This window comes from Culex pipiens, chromosome 3 (genome assembly GCF_016801865.2).
Source record: "Culex pipiens pallens isolate TS chromosome 3, TS_CPP_V2, whole genome shotgun sequence".
Lineage (NCBI taxonomy): Eukaryota > Metazoa > Arthropoda > Insecta > Diptera > Culicidae > Culex > Culex pipiens.
In genome coordinates, this window is record NC_068939.1 from 81,103,578 (window position 1) to 81,126,925 (window position 23,348).

Consider the following 23,348-nt stretch of genomic DNA (forward strand, 5'->3'; position numbering starts at 1 on the left):
TCAACATTTAATCACCACCATCTTGGATCTATTTTTATAAATAATTTATAGCAGGTAAGAGGTTACACTTCAGCTCGACAATCAGAAATATAAAAGTGAAAATAAAAATCGTTGTTCGAGAATTTGGTTATCCGAAGTGATATTTTTTTCATGACCTTCGAACAATTGAGTCTGGACTGTAATTGATTTTCAAAAATCTTACCAAAGCCTGCATTTTTCGATTGGAAAAACTTTTCAACAACATATGACTGCTTGTGACAAACAGTAAAGTATGCACAAACAAAGTTAAAGTTTCAAAATGTTAAATTCCTTAAAGCCAAAACCCATTACAGCACGGAGCTAACCTACTTGCAAGTTTAATCTAAATAAACTGACATCCTTCAAAGGGTGGAGTAAGAGGGTGGCTGAACAGAAGAAAAAAGACTTGACTGCGGCCAGGACACGGCCCTCGTGGAAGCCCAAGTTTAATTGAGTTTTCAAAAAGGATTAAAAATCAATTTCTGTTGTGTTGTGAGAGTGGTGTACTGGCAGGCCGATATGTTGCCCTCTGGTGGTTCGCTGTAAAAGCTCCTCCGAGGGGTTTGAGGGGGAAGGAAATTATGTTTCTGGAAAAGAGTATCCACTAGATGAGCAATTTTTCATCATGGCCGGCCTTCAATGCAAAAAAGTTAAAGTTTCCCAAGCCATGCGATCAGTATTTGCTTGATTAAGCTCAATTGTTGAGATGGCTTGCTGATGGAGGAAAATTGTGTTGAGGAATTTTCCCATATTTTATCCTTTGTCGGAAGAATTCAATTACCAGCGGCTATAGAAGGCAACTTTGAAAAGCTTTCAGTGCCAGACTCGAAACGTAATTTAATCCAGCATGGTTCAAACGTTTCAATCGATTCACTTTTCATCGCATTAAAACCGTTAACCTCCAATTACTTTCCAACTCCAAGTTTTCTGGTGGTCGCCATAACGCGAAAGAAAAGTGCCAATAAAGTTTATTTCCTTTAAAACGGCCATAAATTGCGTGGTGGAAGAAAAGTCGCAGTCAAAGTTTGCGAAGCTCGCCGCCACGTGGAGTTGATGGCCAAAATGGGCGGCCTGCAAGAACGTGTCAATCCGGAACGGCGACATTGGGACACATTAAATTAAGTGCCCACTTCGGAAAGTCACCTCCTGCGCTGCCGCTGCTGGTCTGGTCCACGGTTGGACGATGGTGCCGCGATGATGATTGTGATCGTTAGTAGACTGGCGGGAATTTTTCAAACTAATGATTAATCGTTGCAGATGTTTTGGGGGAAAGTTTCAAAGAAATTGAGTGATTTCCTTTGTTTTCATTGATTTTGAAACTGAAAGCCGATTCTTTCGTAGATCCAATATCGTCAAAATTACACCAACAAGGGAACAAAACCGAACTTCGCAAAATTCGTTCTAGCATAAACATGATAAATCTCTCCGCAGTACCAAACATCCGGTCTAGAAGTACCGTAAACTGGGGTCAATCGGGACACATGGGGCGAATTGGGACAGCAGTTTGAACCATGTTGGAGCACAATATATTGATTTTTCTGGTTGGTTTCGGTTAGAACAGACTCAGGCCAACAAAATGTGTATATCCATTTCCAAATTTAAAAGCTTTAAGTGCATTAAAATCTGCTGTCCCTATTCAGACTGTAGTCCCGATTCACCCCAGATTACGGTACCCAAAATTACGTGCCCACTTTAATTACATTCTGATTCTATTCAGAATCCGACCAACCCAACAGTTGCGTTCAAGCCCGTTGTAGACTTCTCGCAAATCTTGCGCTTTCACGTACCGTGAACATTCTATGAATAAAAATAAGCTCATTTTGGTGGAAAATTTGAAATTTAGACCCGGCTGTGAATCTCTAATTAGCTTTTCCCGCGTTTGCGTTTCGGAAAGACTTCGTTTTTTTTTGTTGTTCCGGGTAGGTCTAATTCGGCAACCGGAAGGTAAACCCAAAAGCAAACAACAAGTCAATTAGTAATCAAACTGACTTCCGAAAGGCAAACAGCAGCTGCCGCAGTCTTGTACTGCTCATCACAATTGCGTAGAGGAGGTCGTAACTTTGGAATACGATCATTTTTGTCAGTCAAAAAATGATTCAGCTTCTAAATCAGATAGCTAATCGATTGAAAACTCCATACCAAGGACTGCAAAAAGCGTTGAACACTGCAGTAATCATAAACACCAAATCCCCCTCTTAGTCCAGATGATTTGCTAATGGTTTTACCGCCCATCCAATTTTCCATTTCATTCCCCAATAAAACGCTGGGAAAGCTGCTGCTATTTCACACATTTCCTGCAGCAAGCGAAAGCCCTTCCCTGCCCCCAAAAACCCCATCGTATATTGATTAATAGCAGCCATTCGCGCCAGCATGGGCTCGGGATTACTAATTTCATTACATTATCCCCCAAGTTGGCCCCTGCGAATCCCCGCCAACTGGTTTCAGAGCTGGCCAACATCGATTGCCAAAAACAGACCTTCGGGCAACGCACTAACGTTGGCGGGAATTACATCGGGAAAAAGGGCCTGCAGTAGCTGATTTTCCACCGAACGACCCCTGAATAGCCCTTTAGAGCCCTGGTCTGCTGCACTGACTGTCGAACCAGGCGTTTGCTTTGGGCAATTATCAGTTGAGCTGTGCCTGGTGTTGTGTTTAAAACGCTAAATATGTAATAAATGCTGTATCGATGATCTCATCAGGTACTTAAAATGTTCGAGCATAGGGGATTTTGTTTAGAGGTTTAGCTCATTTTGTTATGTTATCCTGAAACCGAAAGAACTCCGAGTTTGTTTCATAAAATTATACATCAAGAGCAGACGGCCGAGAGTCTCAATGTCATGGCATTTGTCTGGAAGAGTAATGCTTTTCAAAAAAAGCTCTGCGTCGCGGATTCTTGGAATTGCTTTTTTTTGTACTCCATTGTCCCTTAGGATGAAAACAAAAAAAAACGTTATTAGGGATACCAAAACAAGTAACTGTGCCAATTTTGAGCCAAATCGGTTAAGGTTTAGGGGTCGCTTTTGATTGTTGAAGTTAGTATGGGGTAAAAGGGTGTAATATGGTTGCATGAAAAAAAATAAAATTGTCCAAGTCTAATGAGCACAGCAACTTTTTAGTTCCTTTTGGGGTCCTAAACAACTCCCCAAAGTTTGGGAACGATTGGTTTAGTCCTCACTTTGCGCAAAGCGATTCAATTTTCTATGGGAATTTGTATGGGGAAAACAATTTTTTTTGGATTTTGATATTTATAAATTTCACGCATCACGCTGTACTTAAACCGGATTCATATTCCAATACTCTGAAAGATGCTCTACAACTTTTCCGGAGAGAGTTTGGTGCTAACTTGCTCCTATAAAAAGATACAGCGTGTTCAAAACTCGTCTAAAACGTGTTTTTTGCTCGAAAATCACGTTTTAGACGAGTTTTGAGGACGCTGTATCTTCTTTCAGGAGCAAGTTAGCACCATACTCTCTTCGGGAAAGTTGTAGAGCACCTTCCAGAGCATCCGAATATGAATCCGGTTTTAGTTCTGCGGGAAACTTGGATTTTTAAAATATTAAAATTCAAAAAGAATATTTTTCCCGTACAAATTTATATGGAAAATTTAATCGCTTTGCGCAAAGTGAGGACTAAATCAATCGTTCCCAAACTTTGGGGAGTTATTTAGGACCCCAAAAGGAACTGAAAAAATGCTGTGCTGGAAAATCGATTTTGATATTACACCCTAATGGGGTAATTCTCTACCAACTAACACAAAATCGGGAAAAGTTGCCCCGACCCCTCTTCGCGTGAAACTTTGTCCTAAGGGATAACTTTTGTCCCTGATCACGAATCCGAGGTCCGTTTTTTAATATCTCGTGACGGAGGGGCGGTACGACTCATTCCATTTTGGAACATGCGAAAAAAGAGGTGTTTTTCAATAATTTGCAGCCTTTAACAGTGATGAGATAGAAATTTGGTGTCAAAGAGACTTTTATGTAAAATTGGACGCCCGAAAAAAAAACACCAAAAAAAACACCCGAAAAAAAACACACCGAAAAAAAAACACTGTAGTTTTTTTTTGGAACATGTCATTTTGAAGGAAATTTAATGTACTTTTCAAATCTGCATTAATCGAGAAGGGTCAATTTTTCATTTAGAAAAAGAAAATCAATTTAAAATTTTGTATTTTTTGTAACCCTGCAAGGGTTATTTTTTAGAGTGTTACAATGTTCTACACAGTTGTAGAGACATTTTTTTTATATATAAAAACATAAAGGGTTTGCATCACGAGTTATGTGGAATCCCGGGAATTCCCGGGATGCCGGTAATTTTTTGAAACAGTCATTAAATCTATGTTTTCATTATATTTGTTGTGTTGTTCAAGCGTAAAATCATAGAATAACCTCAATCATATTAATTGGTGATAATCTACACTTCAATCTAAACAAGGACGACAGTTTTTAAATAGCTTAAATGAAATTAAAATAAGTTTTTTTCTTTGCTTTTTGTTGTGCTTTGGATTTAAAATGAACTTAAATGTGATTCAAATTAAATAAATTTATATAAATATATTTCTTTTTCTTGCGGCTGAGGACAAAAGCAAAGGCCAGCAGAGCCAACCAAGACCCCTACACAATCCCCCTTCCCTTCCCACGCCTTGTCTTTTAACATCAATCCCTTCCCTACTGACCCCGAGTAGGCCGCGGGTAATCGGCTCCCCTCCCACTAACATTTACACACAAGATCCTCTGTAATTACTCTTAGCTTTAAGTAAAATGTAATTACAAAAGCCGACTCGGTCCTAACCAGGTCCCAGCACCGAAAAGGACCTAATAAAAATAATTTTATGAAAAAAAATATATTTCTTTTTAATATGACGTGACCAGAAAGCTTGAAAAATTTCTTGTAAATATTTATAAAGTACAAGAGGCGACAACATATAAAATGACACATGTATTTAAATGTAAAATTTTAAATAAGTTTTGAATTTCATGTTTTATATAATAATAATTTATTCAACAAGTGGTAAATTTTTTTTACATTTATCGATTACTTTTTCAAAATTTCCTATGTACATAGGAAACTCTTGGCGCATCGGTTTTTTTTTTTTAAATAATCTAGAAATACGGCAAGGGCTTTGAAAAAACAAGTTTTACAGCAAGTTGCGTACAACATTTTATACAATCCCGAATAAAGGCCTTTTGAATGGAATTTTTGCAAACATCCATGTGGGTAATTCTCTACCAACTCACACGAAATCGGGAAAAGTTGCCCCGACCCCTCTTCGATTTGCGTGAAAATTTGTCCTAAGGGGTAACTTTTGTCCCTGATAACGAATCCGTTTTTTGTACTCAGAATTTCGAAAAAACCCGATTTAATCCCACCTGGGGTGAGATAGAGCCTTTCTTACTAAAGAATATAACAATAGTAGAACTTCTTCTTTAAATTCATAACAACGACTTTGTTTATTTATAACGTCAGAAAAAAAGAAAGTCTAATGATGAAAGCAAAGAATATTTGTAATCGTACATATTCTTAATCAAACAAGAGTTTATGACAAACGCGAGCATAGCAAACTTCCCATGCGTCAGTGACAACGCACACCGCGGTTTTGGTTTTCTAGCTTCGGTCGAGCCCTTTTGTGTGTTGGTATGTTGGTTCATCGTACCATCGTACCGAACAAAGCAGGCGTAAAGAAAAACCGAGGTAGGGGAACTATACCCTTTTTCAGCCTATTTCTATTATCGGCCTATCAGCACTTTGCTCATGACTGGTCCAAAGTAATAAATAGCTCAAATAAAAGTGAGCAAACAACTCTCCATTGTTGATACACTTGAAAAAGTTGATTTAATAGCGGAAAACGGCAAAAGTGATGATAATTGGTCGAACGGCTTAGAGTAATTAAAATGGGTATATTTCCCCTACAAGTGAACCGCGTGTGCCGCACGGTGCAGAGAAGCTCGCCATTCAGCTTCTACACACTAAATCGCGACTACCTTAAGTAGAAAGCCATTGGCGTCACCAGCATTGAAAACTTTGAAAACGATATAAACGATGAAAAGCTTAGAAAGCTCCTATTGGAATCCAATGAACCCTGTTAAATAAACTTACGACAAATGAAGTCTACATTTAGGCGATTTTAGGAGCGCACGGGAAACAAATTGATTGTAGCCGGATGAATGTCCTATGTCACAAAAGTTTTTGCATAAACATTGGACAGTTATGCAAAAACGCATAGGGCAAAAGAAAACGAAAAGCTACGATATCTTACACGTTGTATGAAACATCGGTAGACAAGCTACTACAAAACGAGTATAAGTCGAGCCACAAAATAGATGCGCCAGCATTCTTGCGCCAGTGTTTGAAGCTCAACTTGACAACTTGGCGACGAAGCGTCGAATATCGATGCAGTGTGATTTTTTGACGAATTTTCCGATTAAAATTCATGCTGAATCGACATATTTACGAAGATGAAAATGACGTCCAGCCTTAAAGTAAAACCTATACCTTTCTTTAGTAAGAAAGGCAAAACTTATTTTTCATCGAAAAAAACACTAAAAAAGTTTTAAAAATTCTCCCATTTTCCGTTACTTGACTGTAAAACATTTTGGAACATGTCATTTTATGGGAAATTTAATGTATTTTTCGAATCTACATTGACCCAGAAGGGTCATTTTTTCATTTAAAACAAAATTTTTCATTTTAAAATTTCGTGTTTTTTCTAACTTTGCAGGGTTATTTTTTAGAGTGTAACAATGTTCTACAAAGTTGTAGAGCAGACAATTACAAAAACTTTGATATATAGACATAAGGGGTTTGCTTATAAACATCACGAGTTATCGCGATTTTACGAAAAAAAGTTTTGAAAAAGTTGGTCGTCATCGATCATGGCCGTTCATGGTCACCCGCGACAGACACGGACGACGAAACAAAGAGAAACGCAAAAAGTAACTTTTTCAAAACTTTTTTTCGTAAAATCGCGATAACTCGTGATGTTTATAAGCAAACCCCTTATGTCTATATATCAAAGTTTTTGTAATTGTCTGCTCTACAACTTTGTAGAACATTGTTACACTCTAAAAAATAACCCTGCAAAGTTAGAAAAAACACGAAATTTTAAAATGAAAAATTTTGTTTTAAATGAAAAAATGACCCTTCTGGGTCAATGTAGATTCGAAAAATACATTAAATTTCCCATAAAATGACATGTTCCAAAATGTTTTACAGTCGAGTAACGGAAAATGGGAGAATTTTTAAAACTTTTTTAGTGTTTTTTTCGATGAAAATACGTTTTTTCGGAATTCTGAGTACGCCATCAAATCGGGCGTCTAATTTTACATAAAAGTCCCTTTAACACCAAATTTCTATCTCATCACCGTTTCAGGCTACAAATTATTGAAAAACACCTCTTTTTTCGCATGTTCAAAAATGGAAGGGGTCGTACCGCCCCTCCGTCACGAGATATCAAAAAACGGACCTCGGATTCGTGATCAGGGACAAAAGTTACCACTTAGGACAAAGTTTCACGCAAATCGAAGAGGGGTCGGGGCAACTGCTGTGTGAGTTGGCGGAAAATTACCCATGTGTTAAATAAATTCACCGTAAAAAATTAAACAAAATACATATTGATACTAGTGCTGAAAAGTTCAACTTTCACAAAAAAAAACTTTTGCAAAAAACATATTTTACAATTTTCTTAAAGTTACTACCGCCAACTAGGAAAAAACATGAATACAGTCTGAATAGGTAAAGAGATTTTAGAACAATAAATTTAAAAAACGGTGTTCTGTAAATTATTATGTAAATTATTGTAAATTATTAAAAATATCATCCAAAAAAACTGCTAAAAAGCCGTCTCAATTCGTTTCATTAGTGCTGATTTGCCCCACATGCCAGTGTTTGATGACATTTTTTTTTATTTGATTTTTTTTTTTCAAAATTTTAAATCATAAATAAACGTAGATGTCTCAATCTTTAAAAAATAAAAATGCATTTTACACCTACCCAATTGTTTTGCAATCATTAGTTTCCAAAATACCTAAGTATTGACAAGAAAAAATATTTTTTTGCAATTCCGTCGTGAAACTACTTACTTTTCCTGTCATTCTTGAACGACGAAATAGCCTACTTTTCTGTACCAAAAATAACAGAATCGAATAGCAACACTTTTCAAAATAAATGCTGAAAAGTTCTACTTTTCAGCACTGAAATGGGTGCTGAAAAGTTGAACTTTTCAGCACTTGTTTCGAAAAGTAACTTTTTTCAACATTTTTTTGATTTAAACGATTTATTGACAAAATACATGAAAATTCGACTTAAAATTTCACTCAATGGGTGTTTTTCGAAATTGCAATAAATGTTGTATGGAACTCGTTGCAAAACTTGATTTTTTCAGCACTCGTCGTATTTATCCAACTCGTTGGTCTGCAAAAGTCTGCAAAAAAAAGTATTAAACAGCTTTAATATTGGAAAATTTCCTGCAAAAATCAATGTAGGCATTATAAAAGGTGGTGTTATGAGCCAAAAATAGTAACAGTGAGTAATCACTGAGTATGTTGTTGTCTTAAATTTATAGAAATTAATTTGTTCCCAACCCTCAAAAGGATGAAACAAAAACAACAACGTTATTACACGGTCAATTTCGGCCAGTCAATCTACTAAAACCCCAAATAATTCTACTGCCAAAACACTGTTCATTCCATTTCACGGCCCATTTTCCCTAGAGAGAGGGGCAAATTACCCCAAACTCCTGCTAAAACTCGCCCCCCAGCATCCCCAAAAACTGGTCCAAACCGAACGCCGTCTCACACATCGCCCGAATAACAATCAGGTTAATGAGGTACTTTGTATGACCTGATGGCCGGTAGAACCACGTATGTGGAGTGGGCGTCGTCTTTATTATGGTGACACTTTAACCCAACGCCCACACGTGCAAACACTCAGACACGGGACGAAATTTCGTATTACCCCCATAAATAAGGCTGATGTATGAACACAACTCTAGTTTTTTTTTTGTGGCTGGAGAGGAGAGGGGATTCTAGTTTTTCGCCCAATTGGAAAAGTCACCAGAGTGGGACCACAGGAAAAGAATAGGCTTTCCCAGTTTGCCAACTATGCATAAATGCAACACTTTGTTGCCGTTGTGCTATCTTAGGCAATGTTTTGAGAGGAAAAACTCCGTAATGCCAAAACTTTTGAAAAAAATATTCCTTTTTGAAAATTTCTGTTTTGTATTTCAAAATTATAATATTTTTTTATAAAACCCACAAACTGTTAAACCATATTCATAGAAAGCACAACAGTGTCAAACTCCTGCTCGTTTGCTGGTGTGGTCTCCAGAGCAAGACAGCCAGCATCAGGCATCAGGCTGTGTCAACCTGGGGGTCAGTCGACAGGATCGACCCGAACACACAGAACGGCAGCCTTGCAGCCCTGGCAAAAGAGTGATACAACTAATACAAGTAATCACAAAATGTCTAATTTGTTTAACAAAACAAATTGCACCCGAGGGATGTGGCTCGAAATAATGGGCTGAGCAAATAGAAAACTGCACGAGACTCTCGTCCCAGAGTTGGGGAAAACAACTTTTTCCCATCCGGAGTTGTGTGTGTGTGTGTTTGTGTGACGAGCATTTTCTATCTGGTCTCCGCATGTAGGCAAAGATTGCTTCCTTCCCATGATTTCTAGCTGGTATGACACACACGCACACACACATCCGGAACGTGCTGAGATCATGTGGGCTGCCAGCACTGCGTAGAGTTAGACGAGGAGGTCTCCTTGTTGGTGTTTTGGAAGTTGATAGTTGAAATTGTGTTTTCCTGGATTGTTTAGAATTTCAAGTTTAAATCCAGTTCGTACATACATGATCCTAACCATTTTGACAATATTACAAAAAATAGCATCTTGAAAACGAAGTGTTGCCTATTCAGGTGGGCAATTCTCCACCAACTCACACAGCAGTTGCCCCGTCCCCTCTTCGATTTTCGTGAAAACTTGTCCTAAGGTTTAATTTTTGTTCCTGATCCATTTTTAAACATACGAAAAAGACATGTTTTTCAATAATTAGCAGTCGGAAATGGTGATGAGATAGACATTTTGTGACAAAGGGACTTCATGTAAAATTCATCGAAAAATTGTGCCATCTTTCGATACCAGACTGTGAAATTTTTTGAAACATGTTATTTTATGGGAAATTTAATGTACTCAAAAAATGAACCCAGAAGGGTCATTTTTTGAATTAGAACAAATTTGTTTTCGCCTTCAAATCGGGTGTAAAATTTTACATAAAAGTCCCTTTGACACCAAATTTCCTAACCATCACAATTTTAGGCTAAAAAATATTGAAAAACACTTCTTTTTTCGAATGTTCAAAACGGAAGGGCTCGTACCGCCTCTCTGTAACGAGATATCGAAAAATGGAGCTCGGATTTGTAATCAGGACAAAAATTACCCCTTAGGACAAAGCTTCATACAAATCGAAGATGGGTCGGGTTAACTTTTTCCAATTTCGTGTGAGTTGGCGGAGAATTTCCCAAATACTAATACAGTCCAAGCTCCATTATCCGAAGGCCTTGGCAAAATTTCACTTCGGATAAGGCTGGTACAAATATTTTAAAAAGTTTTTGTCCCCCCCTTCAAAATTGGCCCGAAAAATCAGGGGGCAAAAAAAATATTTATACAATAAACTTCAAAATTTCAATGAAAATTCAAGTGCAACCAACTGAAATCAAATTAAAATACATTCTCCTGCGTTCAAAATCATTTTTAGCATGTTTGGGTTTATTGAAAAATCTTATGATTTTTTGAAAATTTTCGATGCAAAATATTTTTTTCGATACAATTTTTGTTTTTGTCAGATCTTTGATTTTTTGAAAACTAATGATTGCAAAACAACTGAACTAGTGTAAAATGCATTTTAAAACACTTTTTTCATTTAAATGTGAAGACTATGGCTTGTTATTTAAATTTTTATATTTTTTATTTTTTTTTGCCCCCCCCCCCCCTTGACCTCGGCCAGGGCCGAGGGACAAAAACTTTTTCAAATATTTGCATCGGCCTAATCGAATCACGAATTTTTTTTTTGTTGTCTTATTTTTGATCGTTGAGCTTTAGTATGACCCTTAAACTACTCTAAAGTTATTTAGAATTTTCCAATCCAAGATGGCAGCCAAAATGGCGTTGATAAAATATGCAAAAAATGCATTTTTCAATTTTACAGACAATCAACCATTAAAATTTGACTAAAATGGTGTCGCTGAACTCTAATTTGATGTTAAAAGAAATAAAAAAAATACAAAAAAATGTTTTGTACGTGATTCGATTATCCGAAGTCTCATGCAAACCTCCGGATAAACGAACTTCGGATAATCGAGGCTTCGGATAATCGAGTCTGGAAATCAATAAATTCAAAACTTGGAACATTCAACAGATCTAAAATTCAAAAAATATTTGGGTAATTCTCCGCCAACTCACACAGCAGTTGCCCCGACCCCTCTTCAATTTGCGTGAAACTTTGTCCTTAGGGGTAACTTTTGTCCCTGATCACGAATCCGAGGTCCGTTTTTTGATATCTCGTGACGGAGGGGCGGTACGACCCCTTCCATTTTTGAACATGCGAAAAAAGAGGTGTTTTTCAATAATTTGCAGCCTGAAACGGTGATGAGATAGAAATTTGGTGTCAAAGGGACTTTTATGTAAAATTAGACGCCCGATTTGATGGCGTACTCAGAATTACGAAAAAACGTATTTTTCATCGAAAAAATCACTAAAAAAGTTTTCAAAATTCTCCCATTTTCTGTTAAACGACTGTAAAATTTTTTGGAACATGTCATTTTATGGGAAATATAATGTACTTTTCGAATATACATTGACCCAGAAGGGTCATTTTTTCATTTAAACAAAATTTTTCATTTTAAAGTTTCGTGTTTTTTCTAACTTTGCAGGGTTATTTTTTAGAGTGTAACAATGTTTTACAAAGTTGTTGTAGTTTTGAAAAAGTTGGTCGTCATCGATCATGGCCGTTCATCGTCACCCGCGACAGACACGGACGACGAAACAAAGAGAAATGCAAAAAGTAACTTTTTCAAAACTTTTTTTCGTAAAATCGCGATAACTCGTGATGTTTATAAGCAAACCACTTATGTCTATATATCAAAATTTTTGTAATTGTCTGCTCTACAACTTTGTAGAGCATTGTTACACTCTAAAAAATAACCCTGCAAAGTTAGAAAAAACACGAAATTTTAAATTGAAAATTTTTGTTCTAAATGAAAAATGACCCTTCTGGGTCAATGTATATTCGAAAAGTACATTAAATTTCCCATAAAATGACATGTTCCAAAAATTTTTACAGTCGAGTAACGGAAAATGGGAGAATTTTTGAAACTTTTTTAGTGTTTTTTTCGATGAAAAATACGTTTTTTCGGAATTCTGAGTACGCCATCAAATCGGGCGTCTAATTTTACATAAAAGTCCCTTTGACACAAAATTTCTATCTCATCACCGTATCAGGCTACAAATTATTGAAAAACACCTCTTTTTTCGCATGTTCAAAAATGGAAGGGGTCGTACCGCCCCTCCGTCACGAGATATAAAAAAATGGACCTCGGATTCGTGATCAGGGACAAAAGTTACCCCTTAGGACAAAGTTTCACGCAAATCGAAGAGGGGTCGGGGCAACTTTTCCCGATTTCGTGTGAGTTGGTAGAGAATTACCCATTTAAAAAATATAGTAATGAAATTAATCGATCAATTAAATTAATCATCTCAAATATTGAGATTTAAAAAAAACTAAACAAAATTTTGAAACACAGAAATTTAAAATTTCAAAATTTAAGCATTTAAAAATTGAAAAAGTGGAAAATTCAAAACACCAAAAAGAAATTATAATTTATTAAATTATCAATAAATCAATGCATTAAAACAAGATATAAAAATTGACATTTCAAACCAAAGTTTCAAGATTTGAATTGAAAAAAGTGTTCAAAAATGCAATTTACAACAGTCCAGTTGTTTTCCAATCATAGGTATTCAAAATATCCATGTATCGAGGGAATTTCTTTTTTCTCGAAAAAAATACTTTTTCGGGGGACAGTACATTGGTATTTCATCGCTTGTGTGCTATCTTGTGACATGTTGGCAGTAAAAAGATTGGACGTGTAGATAGCACACAAGCGACGAATTCATGAAAATCAGCGAATTTGTGTCTAACCTTAATATGACTCTAAAAATGTCTGAGTTTCTGTCATTTAAGAATTTAACAATTTAAATATGTTGTGATGAAATAATTTCAAAATGTAATAATTTAATAATTAAGGAATTTCGGAATTCAAGTCTTCTTGAATTCAGAATGTTTAGAATTTCCTAATTTGAAAATCTAAGAAAAAAGAAATTGTAAAATCTTAGGATTTGAAAAATTATTTAATAAAAATAATATGTTTTTTTGTTCAAAATTTTAATAATAGAATTTAAAAATTTTAGACTTGAAGAATTTATGAATTTCAGAATTTGTGGTTTTCGGACTTTTTTAACATTTGAATTGTATTTTCTTTAATTCCTTATAGTTCTGTATACTCCAATTTTTGTTTTTTTTGTTATATTTTCATTCTTTCCATATTTAAATATTTCATATTTCACACCGTCCATCGCGCCCAAACCGAACTGTCGACTTTGCTGAAAGGGGGGGGGGGGAGTATGTTTTTCTTTCAAGGAGTATTTTTTAATACAAACAAGCCTTGCCCGACAAACTTTTTTCTGTCTTTTTTTTTTCGTTTGTTGACGTTTTTTTGCTTTTTTTGCTTATTCAGCCTCCTGTGATCAAAATTAGATTTTACGTAACTTTCTCCATACAATTTGTCGATGCTCCGGAATCGGTTCCAGAGTGGCCAAAGTGTCAATTAGTTAGCGTATAAACCTTCCATGGACTTATACGAACCCAACGCAACAAAGAGCACCTCGATCCGACGTTCCGTGTTGAATTGATTCGCGTTCGAACAAAACCGTCGAAATTTTTTATTTATATAGGTAAACGAAAAACAATGAGAAAAGTACCCAAAAGTGATTATGGCTTAAGAGCGGTACTTTTCATCAAATAAATGTACTTTTTGCTGCAAATTCGATTGAAAATAAAAAAAATCCCTTGGTTTCAACATTTGGATAAGAAAAGTGTTTTAAAATGCATTTAACACGCGTCCAGTTGCTTTCCAATCATTAGTTTTCAAAATATTGATGTATCGACGGATTTTGTTTTTTCGCGAAAAAAAGCTTGTCGTGGAACTGTACATTGGTTCATGAAAATTAAAAATGTCTTCAAAGGAGTTCAAACATGCTTAATATGATTATAAACGCAGAAAAATGCATATATTTACTGGTTTTCGATTGATTAAACTTTAATTTTCATTAACATTTGAAGTTTTTCAAAAAAAAAAAATCCCTCCCTGATTATTCAGGTCGATTTTGAAGAGGGGGGGGGGGGGGGGTGTTATGTTCACTTTTGCCAAGTTTTTGAAAAAATAGCGAATAGGGAGCTACTCATCTTCAAATATAAACTGTTTCTATCTTCACCATTGTTTAACCGATTATCTCGATGATATCTCGAGTTTACAGAAAAACACCCCGGAGCGAAATTTTTGTTTTAAATTTGCATCTTTTTGACCTTAAAATGGCTGTAACTTTTGACTGAATTCAATTCAATTAGTGTTTATTAGAATTATACAGTTCTGCTCCAGGATGTTACATTTGCAATTCAGAGATTTGGAGAACCTTTCAACTGAGATCAATTCAAAAGCCTTTACAGGGAGGGTACATGTTTCTAAGTTTAGATTTTGCTAGCTGAGTGCTCTTTTAGGAAAATAAATTTTGAGAAAAAACCCTAGATCTAATAACTTTTGACTCTTAAGGCTCTTAAAGGCATTATTCCCAATCGGCCATTTGGCGGCCACACAGAAAAAAAAATCATGGTAATATTACATCTGGGAAGGGGTACATCTTTTATGTCAGAAAAAATGTGTAATTTTACTTCTGGAAATGTGTAATTTTACCAATTTTCTGGTGTAATGTCACTTTTTCAGTCTAAATTGAGGTAAAATTACATCATAAAAGTGGCAATATTTAACCTTCCAAAATGACAGCTTCCGAATTTACATTATTTTTTACTGTGCATGTTTGTTTTAGAAAAACATTCAAATCTTGATTTAGAATGTTTCAAGAATGTTTTCTAAGCATTTTACATAGTGATTTTTTTATTTTTTTCATTCCAATTTACTATTGCTGGACCCTGAATTCAAAAGTGAAAGACACCATCTACCACCTTAAGTCCAAATTGACTTGTCAAAAAATAAAAATGTTCGTTTCCCAAAGCTTCACCCAAAACTGGCAGCGCTAGTCCGAGAGAATGATGGTCTCGAGTCGAGAGAATAGTGGTACCATTCACGGACGCAGAGAACACAGCTCGAGATGGGCGATAGAACTATTCTCTCGAGGTTCATTTGCAAAAAAAGTTCATCCGTCAAACAAAAAACCAAAAGTGTCGACAACGGGAATCGAACCAGAGACCTTTGACAAACCAATCCAATGACTTAGCTGCCTCGGCCACCACAGCTTGGTGACCAAGGAAAAGTCAGAAGTCGATGTATGACACTTGTTGGAGATTTATTGATTCAACTAACGAATGAACTCATTTGTTATGATGGTGTGAGTTGGTACCATTATTCTATCGATTTTGGCACTGAGCCCTCAATAAATTTTGAGAGAACGATTATCTCGACTCTGAATTTTGGGTGTTTAAAAGTTCTCCTAATGTCACTTTCCTCTAATACATAACCTTGAATTGCTACGATCAAAAACTAATTTTTGAAGGTTTGCTTGGATGCTTTCTCTAAATTTGGTCGTAGAAGGCGTAGATTACGAGATAAAAATATGGTGTCTTCGACAAAGTTGCTTTATAGTTAGATTTTCGAAATCACCCTGATAGTGAACCACCCTTATTTTCAATTAAACCAAAAGTTGCCTCTCCTTATTTGCAACAACTCTTCTAAGGACATCAAAGCTCCAAAACTTAACATTTTTTCGGAAAATCCATTTTCTACTTAATTTTGCGATCTGGACTTACTGTGCAAATACAATTGCGAGAGCAACGGTTTTTCTAACACAAAAATTCTGTCATCAAAAGTAGACTGGATTTTTTGGCCATACTTAGCAAATTCTAGGAAATAAATTTATTAAATGTTTAAACATTGGTTTTCCAAATGTTTTGGTTATCATTCTGAAAAAAAAAACAAACGTATCATGTAATACACCTAACATTCATTTTGGTATTGTTAAACTTTCTATTTTGACATTTAATTTGAATTTATACGTTGAAGTTTCTATATTTCAATTTTAAATATTTTTCTCAAAACACCCATAAATCATCCAGCGGGCACCACGCCACTCGTTAATGAAAGCCATTTGTCAAGTAAAATTGATTGCCCGCTTCCATAGTCCAGGAAATGCTTTCCACTAAATCACCTTTGCTCAATGCCGAGAGCCTCAATAAAACAATATCCTCCAACCTGTGCAAAACACCGGAACATGCTCAGCCGTTGTTCCATTTTTATGTCCTCACATCGTGGACAGCACACGATAACGACGACGACGGAAGTGAAATTTCAAACGAAAATAAAACCATGCCCTTGAAAAATAATAATCCAAACGAAGCCCACTTGGACACTTAATCAAGCAAGTAATATAAAATTTATACCGCAGACGCACAAACACTCTTACATTATTGTACGCACGTTATTTATGATTATAGGATCGTAAAATATGACGCCGAAGAGCTTTTACTTTCGAGGACTCTTAATCAGGATTGAACTGGGATTGTTTGAGAAGGCTTTTCGAAGCTTTTAAGACAGGTTTTGTTTCATTCGTGAATTGAATTTTAAATTGTTTGAAAATTAATAACTGTTTTCCGAGCAAATTTCAAAAACTCTATGTAGTCCTCACAACCCTTCTCTAGTCGATTGTTGCTTCTGCCTGCCTCCCCCATTTGACTCTGTTGATGTTTCTTATAGCTTGTTCAATTTGGTAAATTGCGTCTTACGTGTGTCATTCTCCCGAGCTTTTTGGGGGTGGAAAAACGTTTCCCAGAGAGTCAGAACATCATCGCACTACGTTTCTTCTGTGTGTGTATCTAGAAGGGGATGGACCTCTCACTGATGGGTACCCTCAACATTTCACTCTGCCGTCCTCCCACTCATTTCCATCTCGAACAGGCGACAACCCACCAGAAAAAAACTGTTGATTTCGTTCAGAAGAGAGAAAGTCCTGAGGAAGGATTCAAGGAACGTTTTCTTTTGAAGAGTCCTCGAATCAGTTTCAGACGGCAGCACTGAAGGGGTCGGGGAGAAAAATAAGGTTTGCTGACGACCAAACAAACATATGCAATGCACATTATACGAAATGGGACGAAACATGGCAATGAACATCAGTACAAGCCATCGGAATAAATGTCTCCGCAGATTGTTCTCGAAACTCATGTCGGCGGTGAAAGGCTTGGAGTACACAGAAAAAAATGTATTTTTTTTTAAATATACCAATAAAAATTAACAAAACTAGTTGTTTTTTGTAAAATTTGTTTTCAAATCTATAATAATACTTACGATAACGATTTTTTTTAATTTTTTTTTATATTTGTATGGAAGTTATAGTGCTTTTTGAGAGCACATTTTTGCTTTTTTCTAACTGTACGGGAAAGGAACTAGATGTCCAAACATTGTAGGACAACTGAAAAAGACAACGAAAGGTCAGTAGGACTCGCAGCTAGAGTGTTGCGCATAAAGTGTGACATTCTTTCGAAGGAGGTTTTTAGGTTCTTTTAGAGAATTTTATACCTTTAAGGTTGGACAGAGTCGTAGATTCTTAAATTGTAACCAGAAAATTTGAAAAAAAAATCCCGAACAATTATTAAATTTATTTAACAAAGAATCTTAAACAAAGTTTGTTTAATTTACATGTTATTTTTTCAATAGGGCGTAACCTTAGGAAAAACAGGCAAGGTTATCCTATTGAATATTTTCAGTTGGGTTAACGATTAGGATAAGGCTGGTATATTTTATATTTATAGTTTTTGTCTCTCAGTTCTGGTCGTGGTCGAGAGGGAAGAACGAAAAAAAATTAAAAAAAAAACTGAATTCCAAACCTAATTTTCACAATTTCGAAACAAATAGTAACATACAATGGTTTATAAATCAATACAATTATACTTCTATTAAAAATTTGTAAAATATCAATAAATTTATGAATGAAAGTTCATCAGCATTTGTCAGTGTTAATTGGAAAAAAAAACATAAACATTAACTCAGGAACTCAACGACTAGTCTTCACTGATTCATAGACAAAATTAGAATTTCAGCTTCAGAATAAATATTATCAGAGATTATCGGTCAGTTTTCTTCAAAATTAAGTGGCTGTATCTTAAGAACAGTGTTTTTTTTTGTAAGTTATACCAAGTACTACGATTACAATTTCGTTTTGACATATGGAAAAGGTTCGATTTTTTTGTAAGGTTTCGATTTTTTCATGAATTTTATGTCAACTACTTTCAATTGCTATTTTTTTTTCAATAAAAAAATTGGAAAGATCACGGGCAAAAAAAAATTTGTTCTAAAAACTTAAAATTTTTAAAGGAAATAGAAGTCTAATCAACTGAAAACAATTAAAAATGCATTTTCCTGCGTTTGTTGAATTCCAATGTCCAGAACCGCAAAAAGTTTTTTTTTTCGGTGGAAAAAGAAATCTCTTCGATACTTGGATATTTTGAAAACTATTGATTGCAAAACACTTGAGCAGGTGCAAAAAGCACTTTAAAACACTTTTTTTCATTTTCACAAATGTTCAGACCATGGCTTGTTATTTAAATTTTTATATTTTTTTTATATTTTTATTGCCGTTATGAAGTTATGAAACTTAAAGTATCACAAAATGATTTAACATTACAACAGTTTTGTTACTGATTTTTTTTTCTATTTTAGAGAAACGGTATATTTTGCCCCCCTGAGTTTTGGAGCAAATTTTGAAAAGTTCAGGCATTACAATAACTTTAAATAAAATTTGAATTTATCTTAAAATTTGAATTAATCTTAAAATTTGAATTTATCTTAAAATTTGAATTTATCTTAAACTTTGAATTTATCTTAAAATTTGAATTTATCTTAAAATTTGAATTTATCTTAAAATTTGAATTTATCTTAAAATTTTACGAAACGAAAACGAAGTTGACTTTATAGCTGTCGGCCACCATTGCTAGTACCAACCACTAGTGTCTTCCTTTTAACTACAAGGACTTCGCCGCCCTGGGCTCCTAAGTGTTTGAGTACGGCACGGAGCGACGGCAAATTTTAGAGCGCCCGCCGCGGGATTCGAACCAGCAACCTCTGGATTGTGAGTCCAGTGCGCGGTTCGATTGATCAACACGGGCGAATTTTGAATTTATATTAAAATTTGAATTTATAGAGTGCATAGATCATTTAAGTTCTCACACTAAAATTTGCCAAAAACATCAAATTGATTGAAAAAACTAACTGAATCCACCTATGTGGTTGATACCTTCCTCATTTTTTACCAACAATGGGTAATATGAGTGGTTTGGAAACATATTTCAGCTATTTTTTTAGATCCAGAAAAATAAGTACACAGATATAACTTAAGTAACTCGAGACAGGGTTGCCAGATTATCAATGTTGTGGACTCTTTGGAAAGGGTTTTCGATTACCTAATCAACGATGGGTCGGATGATGGATCCGGACATCGTTTGCATACATTTAATCGAGATCCGGCTTCAAAAATATTTATCACTAAATATCATTTAAGTGGTCATAACTCGAGACAGGGTTGCCAGATTTTCAATATTGTGGACTCGTTGGTAAGGTTTTTCGATTACCTAACAAACGATGGGTCGAATGATGGATCTGGACATCGTTTACATGCATATAATTGAGATCCGGATATATGTGAAAACACATTTGTATACATAACTTTTGAACTAGTTATCGAAACTTAAAAAAAAACAATAGCGATGTATGGGACCCTAAACCAAGTCGATTGCAACTGGTTTGGTCAAAATCGCTTCAGCCAGTGCTGAGAAAACGCAGTGAGAATTTTGGTCACATACATACTTACACACACATATATACACACATACACACACACAGACATTTGTTCAGTTTTCGATTCTGAGTCGATGTATACAACAATTCCCCACGAAAACAGCATGATTCGAAAAAAAAGTTCTCCGATCGGGCTCAAAATTTTTCTAGGGGTTCCTTGGCCAAAATAATTAGACCCGTATTTTTTTGTTTGACCATTAGGGCGACCTACGCCGTGTTAGGGTCATCCGACAAATGGCAATTTTTGTCGATTTTCGCAAAAACCACTTTTAAAAAAATATATATCTCCGCGCCATTTCATCCGATTTTAGCTCTCTTAGATGCAAAAGAAAGGTGATTAGTTAGACTATTTAGGAAAAATAGTTAGAAGTTTCAAAAATCTAGCTTAACATTTGAAAAGGTCGTATGAAAACTTAATATGCTGTTTTGAAGGTCTCGGGACCAAAGAGCCTATGTCTGAAAATATTTCTATCGGATTCCTCGGAAAATTTCACATAACATATCAAAAAGTCGTAAAGTAATGTTTTCGATACTCTGAGATACGATTTTTTGAAGATAAAAACTGGTTTTTCGACGCGCCACGCGCAAAAATGGGAAAATGACGAAAACGGGAAAAAATCGACTTTTTTCACTAAAACGGCGATAACTTAAAAATTTCAGCGATGACCTATACATGTTAGGATACCAAAATTTTTGTGATTGAAATACGGTCATCGCTAAAAATTTTCAAGTTATCGCAGTTTTAGTAAAAAAAGTCGATTTTTTCCCGTTTTCGTCATTTTCCATTTTTGCGCGTGCCGCGTCGAAAAACTCAGTTTTTATTTTCAAAAAATCATATCTCAGAGTATCGAAAACATAACTTCACTATTTTTTGATATGTTATGTGAAATTTTCCGAGGAATCCGATAAAAATATTTTCAGACATAGGCTCTTTGGTCCCGAGACCTTCAAAACAGCATTTTAAGTTTTCATACGACCTTTTCATATGTTAAGCTAGATTTTTGAAACTTCTTACTATTTTTCTTAAATAGTCAAACTAATCACCTTTCTTTTGCATCTAAGAGAGCTAAAATCGGATGAAATGGCGCGGAGATATATTTTTTTTTTAAAAGTGGTTTTTGCGAAAATCGACGAAAATTGCCATTTTTCGGACCACCCTAACACGGCGTAGGTCACCCTAATGGCCAAACGAAAAAATAAAGGTCTAATTATTTCGGCCAAGGAAACCCCAGAAAAATTTTGAGCCCGATCGGAGAACTTTTTTTTCGAACCATGCTGTTTTCGTGGGGAATTGCTGTATACATGAAGGTGGGTCTACGAGCTTTTAATAAAAAGTTCATTTTTAGAGTAGAATTGTAGCCTTACTATAGTGAGGAAGGAAAAAAGGGTTTCAGAATGGTTAAATTGTTAAACTTGTTTTAACAATCTTATGATGATAAATAACTTCAGTCATAGAGATCAAACTCACGCAGCAGAAAACAAAATCAAGGTTAACATTGAAATGTATTAGTAAATAAAATGGTTAAATGATTACAATTTGCTTAAGATTCGTGAAAATCTGTGCTCAACAAGACAACCTTCAGTTTCTTGCTCGTATCGGAGAGTTTGCTCAAACTATCTTCTAAGTAATTAACGCGTTTCGACACGGTTCACCGAACTGTCGCATTACGTTTGAACGGTTCAGTTTGTTTTCTGGAAGGCCACAGGACCCATTAACTTAATGGGAGACATCTTGTCAACTTTCTATGTCACCATCATCATCTCCCAACCCGAGTCAGCATCGGTGACGTTTGATTGGCGTTATCGGGAATGACCTTCAGGGAAAACTCACCTGCTTTAAGGTTTGTCCAAACACATCAAGAAAGCTTCCTGGAAGTCACCCAGGACTCTTGGTCTCCAGGGAGGGGAGTAAACCATTTCACGGCCCATATACGACGACTCACCCTCATTCGAGGCCGCCCAGCAGATACATCTCTGTGGACATAAATACTCGAGTAAACATAGCCGTTTGGCCAACCAGTAACTCCCAAGTATGACGTCTGATATGGGACCATCAAAAGAAGCGAGCAAGATGAAAGATTTTATCGTTATTATTTATGTTTTACGGTCATTTGGGATTAAACACCCTTGAAACGAGAGTCTGTAGACGAAAACATGTTGTGTGAACCTGCTTTGGGCGGAAATTTGTAATTTTTGCAACAAACTTGTTATATTGTAACCTTGTTGCTCTTCACTCTTTACTCTTTACTCTTTACTCTTTACTCTTTACTCTTTACTCTTTACTCTTTACTCTTTACTCTTTACTCTTTACTCTTTACTCTTTACTCTTTACTCTTTACTCTTTACTCTTTACTCTTTACTCTTTACTCTTTACTCTTTACTCTTTACTCTTTACTCTTTACTCTTTACTCTTTACTCTTTACTCTTTACTCTTTACTCTTTACTCTTTACTCTTTACTCTTTACTCTTTACTCTTTACTCTTTACTCTTTACTCTTTACTCTTTACTCTTTACTCTTTACTCTTTACTCTTTACTCTTTACTCTTTACTCTTTACTCTTTACTCTTTACTCTTTACTCTTTACTCTTTACTCTTTACTCTTTACTCTTTACTCTTTACTCTTTACTCTTTACTCTTTACTCTTTACTCTTTACTCTTTACTCTTTACTCTTTACTCTTTACTCTTTACTCTTTACTCTTTACTCTTTACTCTTTACTCTTTACTCTTTACTCTTTACTCTTTACTCTTTACTCTTTACTCTTTACTCTTTACTCTTTACTCTTTACTCTTTACTCTTTACTCTTTACTCTTTACTCTTTACTCTTTACTCTTTACTCTTTACTCTTTACTCTTTACTCTTTACTCTTTACTCTTTACTCTTTACTCTTTACTCTTTACTCTTTACTCTTTACTCTTTACTCTTTACTCTTTACTCTTTACTCTTTACTCTTTACTCTTTACTCTTTACTCTTTACTCTTTACTCTTTACTCTTTACTCTTTACTCTTTACTCTTTACTCTTTACTCTTTACTCTTTACTCTTAGCTTAATTAATCGCAAAGATTATGTTTCCAAATCCTGAACGACTTTGCATTAATTGTTCAACAAAATGTAGACAATTTCTTGACATAAACACACAAACTTCACATTAAATTCTCCAACAGAGAGGTCTCCTGCAATTTTCCTCGCGAAACCGTTTGATCT